The sequence below is a fragment of the Argopecten irradians genome, chromosome 8 (assembly GCF_041381155.1).
Source record: "Argopecten irradians isolate NY chromosome 8, Ai_NY, whole genome shotgun sequence".
NCBI lineage: Eukaryota > Metazoa > Mollusca > Bivalvia > Pectinida > Pectinidae > Argopecten > Argopecten irradians.
Genome location: NC_091141.1, coordinates 41120585 through 41128300, shown reverse-complemented (window position 1 = coordinate 41128300; position 7716 = coordinate 41120585).

Genomic DNA, 7716 nt, shown 5'->3' with positions numbered 1-7716 from the left:
AAAAATAGCACAACGTCATGGAATTTCCCCTCGCGCCGAGACAAGCTACACGCTGAGTTGAGTACTTTCCCTGCTTTTCATTATCATAAATATGTTGTGTTCTGATTCATCTCTTGTTTAAGGATTATACTCTAGAAAGAATTTTCTGAGTTTTCTATTGTTGACAACTATCATTGGGAGTAGAAACAAACATCCGCTTTACCAGTTAGCTTAGCCATTGCGTTTACAATAATACAGGGCAAGCGAGCCGTTAGCAAAATGGCGGGCGGCCAAACATATGCTATAATGTATGATAAATAACGTAAATAAAGCATTTTAAGATTGCTAAATCTATTATTTCAACAATAAATGTCCTTTTATATATTTGTATATAAATGTACTTAGTTATAAAATAGTAATTGGTGTTAATTCTTTTTGTCAGGGGCACCATAAGGGGGTCAGTTCGAGCAAACATTTTATCTAATCTTAGGTATGTAGCAATAAATTCGGCGCGGCTTTAAAAGACGGCCCACATGCTGCAAAGGAATGTTGGCCCATTTCTGTTGCGGTTTTGTAAATAAACAAAACATGATATATCAAGTAAAGCTGTATTGCTGACAAACTATCTTTCATCTTATATAAATAGTCCTATCACGATTTAGTTATGATAGTTGCCTTTGTACACACTGTATCAGAAATATATTTTGCACAATATATTTCGAATTTAATTGCGCTGTATACCGTATGGTCAGTATTTTTTTTCAATGTTGATCTTTTCGCGAAAGTCTCACCCGCGAAATAATTAACAATATAAATATAAATATATATATATATATATATATGTACTCCTATAGCCATATCAGGAAATTTTATTTGATTTAATTTTCCAGTTTTTAAGTCAAAATCGTTATTAATTTTCTAAGTATACACTATATGAATACCATTTCTGTATTAAATTGTCGTCAACTAAGAGTTGATTGTTGGGAACAATTTTTGTTTGTAACTTTCAAAGAAGAATTATGTGAATTGTTTGTATAGGATGTAAGATGTATAGAAATAATTCTAATATCTATACATCTTAACTCCTTATCGAGAACATATTTTTTTTTAAATTGTGCTGAGCATGTCTAAGCCGCAGTTATCTGGTACTAATCGTAGGTCGGTGGATTTTGACGAGTACTCTAGGTTTCATCAACCACGTTAAAATGTAACATAGCTGTCAATAGAACAATACGACAATTGTTTTAAAAGACAATGCTTTGCTATAGAGCAAGTCGAATCAGAAAGTATGTTATGAGAACATTCCTACGAAATGATAATATATAGATACAAATTAATCTTACATGGTTGGACCTGTTCCAAAATGAAAAAGTAATTTATCTTCAGATTATAAGGAGTCTGCATGTTAAATGTGTTAGTAAAACGACTTGACAACTAGAGCCCGTTACATGATTAAAATGCTTTGCCCTGATGCCTGCAGGTGCAGTTTATAAATCATGGTGTAATCATGATGGAGTTTTAAACTATAAAGTTAGTACGATAAATAAAGTATTCGAGATAACATAAAAGCTGAATTATTTTCTCTTTGATAGATGATGTTGTAAATTTCACCAACCCTATTTTATTGTTGTATCTTAGCCTAAACATGCACTTGCAGTATGGAAACATGCATGTACATGTATAATGTGCTGCACTGCTAACAATTAAATCAACTCTCATTTAATTACCTATTGTTGGACAAATACAGCTCTGTAGCTTACATATGCTAAACAATGTTTCATGCTGAACTATCTACGAATTTTACGCGAATATTAGCAATAATATTCTCTGTTTAAGATCATGTATTTATGTATCATAATTATGAACATCTTCAAAATTTGAAATGCTTTAAATGCATTTATATTATATTGATAGGTAATTGATATTTAAAGATAATACATTTCTTCTCCAATATCAAATATGTTCCATTATCTTTTTTTTTCAATGTACTAATTTTATACAATGTTACAACAAACCAAGCCTCATGATCATATCGTTTTTTATTTATTTTCATTTTTATCATCAAATCATTTATCATTTTGTATATTCATTTTCTCATAACCCAAACTTAGTTTTGGAGTTTAAACATAAATGACCATAAGATTTTATGAAAGGAGTCTTGGAAGTTTTGTGTTTTTGTGTTTTTTGCGAGCCCCAAAAATCAAGGCTCGCGAAAAGGAAAAACTTCGAAACTCGTTTCATAAAATTTCATACGAAATGAACACAAATTTATGATACTTTTCATCACATATATACAGCAACTTACATTTCAAAATTGCTGCAAAATTCCAGCGGAAGCCCGCAGTCCTCGACCTCCTGACGTCACGTCATTTTTCAGTCTATTTCGTCCTCATTAATTCCAAGATACCCTTCGCTTTCCTGGTCTTGATGAAAACTTTAAGATGACAATTACAGACACGTTTGTATAATATGACTACAGGTATCAACTGAAGGACAATGCTTGTTTGCTATTGCAGCAGAATTCATAATAGAAACATTTTATTTTTTGTAGGAAATATTAATTTTAAATGATAAACGATTACGTAATAATGAATATCTAAATTAGACAAGCAATTCCCTGGTGCAAAATAGATTAATATGTATTCATAATTAAATACATTTGCATTTATTCTTTTAAACTTTTAATTTCCACGTATGATAACGAATTCAAATATTAAAAATGTAACAACATTTGTTGGTTTTTTCCTTCACAAGTGAAATTAAATGTTGTTTTCTTTTTTAACTTGGTCAAATAAGAGTGATAATACGTGTATAAAAGAATAAATTCCCGCCCAACAAGTTAATGCTCACATTTACACATTTAGAAAATATAATTAATTATATTGTGTTTAAATTGCATTCTGTTTCGTCCTTCTTAGATTAAGCATGATAACTCATTCACCCCTAAAATTTCATAATGGATTTGTCTAGTCTTAGATTTGGAAGAGTCTGAATGTGTCTTCGGGGTTGAATGGGTTAAAGGGTCAATAAATGATCTACAGGATATACTGTAAAATAACTTCTTTTCGCGACAACTTAATTTCCTGTTTTTATACCTAATTACATTTTGGGGGAGATTTATTTCGCGATCTGAACTTCTGGAGTCTTACTTTTCCTGTTTCGCAAAAGTTTTGTGGAAATTTATTTTCGCGGTTCTTATCGCCCGCAAAATCCGTAAAATATAATCGCACCCGAAAATTAGGTTGTTAACAGTAAGCTTCCCGTTAGAGTGATTTGACTAATGTTGATGTATCGAAACTGGAAAATATCACAAATGGAGGATATTTGTCCTTAATCTAAAACAACAAAATGTCAGCAAGATTAGTCCTTCAAAGACAATAAGGACGCTATTTATCATCAAGTTGTAATTAGTGGAGCCTAATTAATAGAGAATACACAAAGTAAGTGCTGGTAATCAATTTCTAATCTAAAGTCACGTGCATGCAACGTGATTCTCGCTTACATAGCCTCGCAACTATCTCGCCCTCAGCTCGAAATGCACGGAATATGTTAATTGTAAGGAATACAAATGGAAATTTCCCATCCATTTGTGCAACTGAAAATGTAACAAATTTAAGTGTCCCGACGAGTATGTGGATACACATACGAATGATTTAATGTCAGTTCTAGTACATATCAACGCTATCGGCGTGAGAATTATATTCGTATCTATATTTGTATGTATGGACCATTAGTAACGATTTCCTTTTCAACATCATATATATTTCATGAGTCAAGCAGAATATCGATATTTTTCTTGGGGTAAAATTGTCTAGAGGTATCGGTGTATGAAATATAAACACGGCTTGGTGATCAAATACAAAAGTATGTTTATCAGAAAGAAACAGCAAAGATAAACATCATGAATATCAAAGATATACAGATAAATAGATCATAATATCATCTTATTTAGAAAAAAATATCAGAAAGGAAAACATAGATAGATATCATTAATACCATCGTATTTATATAATTTGATCAGAAAGAAAAACCAAAGATAGATCATTAATGTCATCACATTGATATAGTTGGTGTGTTCTAAAGTATGAATACGATGTTTCTCTCCATTTTGTAAATGAAATCTGTTCCATTGTTCTAACATGTAGAATAACAAATAAAAACATCCAAATTAAAATCGATAAAATGAGAGAGAACGTCTATATCTTTATATTTGCATATACCTCAACTAGGAATAAAAAAAAGGTTTTCTGTATATTATTAGAACCATTTTTTACAAATATACCGCAGCCTCCCAAAATATACAGACATTCACACACCCAACACACAGGAGTCGTCCTTAATAACCATAGCTTTTAATACATATAGGTTAAGCTCAACCAAGCAACCTACCAACCCATAGGAATGTAAGTTAGTTTTCATTTTAGTTATCAGATACCAGACTGTTTTGTCTTCTGTTGTCATGGCAATCGTTACAAAGATGGCTTCTAAGTTGTCGTTGTTTGTGCCAACAACTTTTTATTCATTTTGTTCATGAAATATGTTTAAAGTCAACAAACCCTGGATATCGTTCATGTCAATGTCTTGAGTGTATGTTGAATGTTAAAAAATATCTAGCAAAAGTAATTAATTTAATTAATCAACATCATTGTAATTCCGAATATAGGTCACCGTGCCATTCTTGTTATGTAATGTAGTTAATTTGCATTTTGCTGTCACATTGGGATATATGTATAGAAATAATTAATGACATCAATCTAAAAACGAAATCCCACATTTACAAGAAACCGCAACACTTAGACGTTATATATGGTGTGAAATCATCTCAAGGATGTTTTTACAGAGAAAATAAAATGAAAATGAAAATATTCATACACATGAAGCTAAATTTTATTGGTTTTTTTTAAATAGATCTTCTTTATGGAAGAAAACTATCATCATGTTTATTTGTTTACATTCATTTATCTATTTGTTTGTTTATTCATTTACTTGTAAACTTGTTAATTGTGGTACGACACTTCTACATTGAAGATGGCTGCCATGGAAATTTAAAAGTGAGAAAGCAGTATTTATGTATACTATATGTTTATGAGCTATGGTTTTGTGGTGCATGTATGCTATTTAAGCATTATACTACATTCAGTTTGGTAATTATGGGAGCATGAATGCTAACTGCAAAACAGCAAATTCAATTAAGCGCTAGTTCAGGTTGGATTCTCCCATCATTGCTAACTGAATGCAATTCAATGCTTATATTTTCATTTTGATAATATCTTATAATAAAATGTCAAGAAATTTTGCATCAAAGATGGACGACCATCGTCCGTGAACGCTGGTGTATGTATAATCTGTGAGTCTGTAGTGGTGTTGGAACAGCAGTTCCAGGAGAAAGCACTGTCTACGGTCATTAACGGACTTCTTACCCATCTTTAAGATCGCGACACCTTAACCACTCAGCCAAATAGGTGCATTCGAATGACCCATACAGACGTTTTAAACCACAACGTCAACAGAGCGATGAAGCGACAGATGTTGTGATGTGTGTATTTATGGGTCACCGTGTGATGGTGTATATGTAACATTTTAATATATTTTCATGTCATTTAATTGCCAATGTGTGGAATCTAGCTTGATGCTCTATATGGATTTTTTTTTAAAATTTTTTTTTAGTTTAAACAATATCTTATTCAATAATGATACATTTCAACATACGAGATATGAGAGGTTGGATTCAAAAACATGTACACTGTACTTATATTAATTCGTCATAAATACATAATATAAGCAGGTTTTTTTTCATTTTAGTTTTTTTTTTTTTTGCCAATCATATTTTCAAATATGGACATGTTTAAATAATAATAAGGAAAAAGAATGTATAGGAAATATAACGGAATGTATGTCTTATATAAATGTATCTAGAATTTAATTACAATTAATTTATTGCTAATAATTGATTCGCAACTTTAATATGGCTTTAAGAATGGTTAAAATTTGCTTTTTTCATAATAAGTCTTGATTTAATAACAAAATACTTTAATTGTTAAGTCCTTTTGAACATCAAAGAACAAAAAAAATCGTTGTTTGTAGCAATGAAGTTAAGACATTCAGCCTTGTTTAAATTAGTGTTATGATATTTTGTATGCCTATATCACATCTTGTGTAATTTAACCTAACTAAGCTGATGAACAAATGTGGTTGCATCCTTGGGTATAACTGTTGAGTCGTAGATTGTTTCGTAGCTTGTAACTTTTTGAAGAAAAAAAAACCATGAGAAAATATTTACATTTCATATAAACAAAGTCAGGTTCATATTTCTGTCACCAAATGTCGTTATGTTTACCATTGTCTGACCGACTTTACAGAACATACAATATGAGTCCCTTTTTGACCTTGCCATGCAAATAGCGGTTGTTGATACAATAAAACAATACATAATTAGATATATCATACGGATTTGACATATAGGAAGGCATTTCAATCACTATTCCAATTAGATTTTGTAAATACTTTTAGGAACATCTAAATTAAAATGAAGACTAAACTTGAGGAAAATATACAGATTTATGGAAATTCTCACTTTACTCAGATAACATTGCTTAGTACATCACGTGACAGAATACAGGATTCTGATTGGCTACACATATGGATACTATTTTCAATAGTGCCCGGGCAGGCGGGCACTACTGAAGTGGCGCGATATTAAACGTGAATGTATTGTGACGTCATCATTAATTGACGTCATTATCACGTTGCGCTTCGACCAAGACGTCAAGATGGCGGACAAGCCGTTGTGTGCGGGGATGGTAGCAAATGTTGCTTTTCTACAGAGCACTCATGTTCTACTGATCTACTTTTAATCTTCATGAAGCTGAATCCCGTTTTAAAGAAATGCAGATTTCTACGACAATTCATATCTTGTACTTTTAATGTAACAACGTGGTGTGGAAATGAAGATAGCGTAGCAAGGTGTCGCTTCATGTCTGGCTTGACGTGATTCTGTTACGATGACATGAAAACGGGTCTCATGTGAGGGTGATGTACTAAACCCATTATGACCTGTTTGAGAGGGCACTATTGCCTCATAGTATTGTCTCGTGATGGGATAGTGCCCTCGCCTTCGGCTCGGGCACTATTCCTTCCCTCGACAATACTATGAGGCAATAGTGCCCTCTCAACCAAGCCATAATAGATAAATAGATGTATTGATATCAATCGGAATGCCTCCATATATGCCATATTTGCGTGGTATAGTTCACCACCGCCATCGGCCATGACAATGTTAAAAAGGACTCGATGGCTATGCTTTTGAAAAGTCGAATTCGGTCAATGATTTTCAATTTCAATTCTTTCTTTCTTTGAACCTGGCTGTTCACCAGAAAAGGTGCATTATCATATACAGTGCAACAAAACTAAATTTTCAATAACATAGATATTTAAGACATAGGCACACTTACATAGTACAGATACACCCTACACGCACACGACCGCTAAGCTATAGACTGGCCACCAGTCTCTAGAATATTCAAAAAATCACTAAAATTTGGCTTGATTATATTTGTCTCTACTACGTGCCTGATTCTAAAGTTTTAAACTAAGGGGAGATAATCTAGTAAAGAACTCTACTGAGAAAGTCTTATCAGCAACTTAGGGTCTGGGTGGCCAGTCTTGCTAAGCTAGTGTAGAGATTGTTTCAACTGTATTAAAAAAACGCTCCTTGTGTCTGCCATAGACACTAATAAA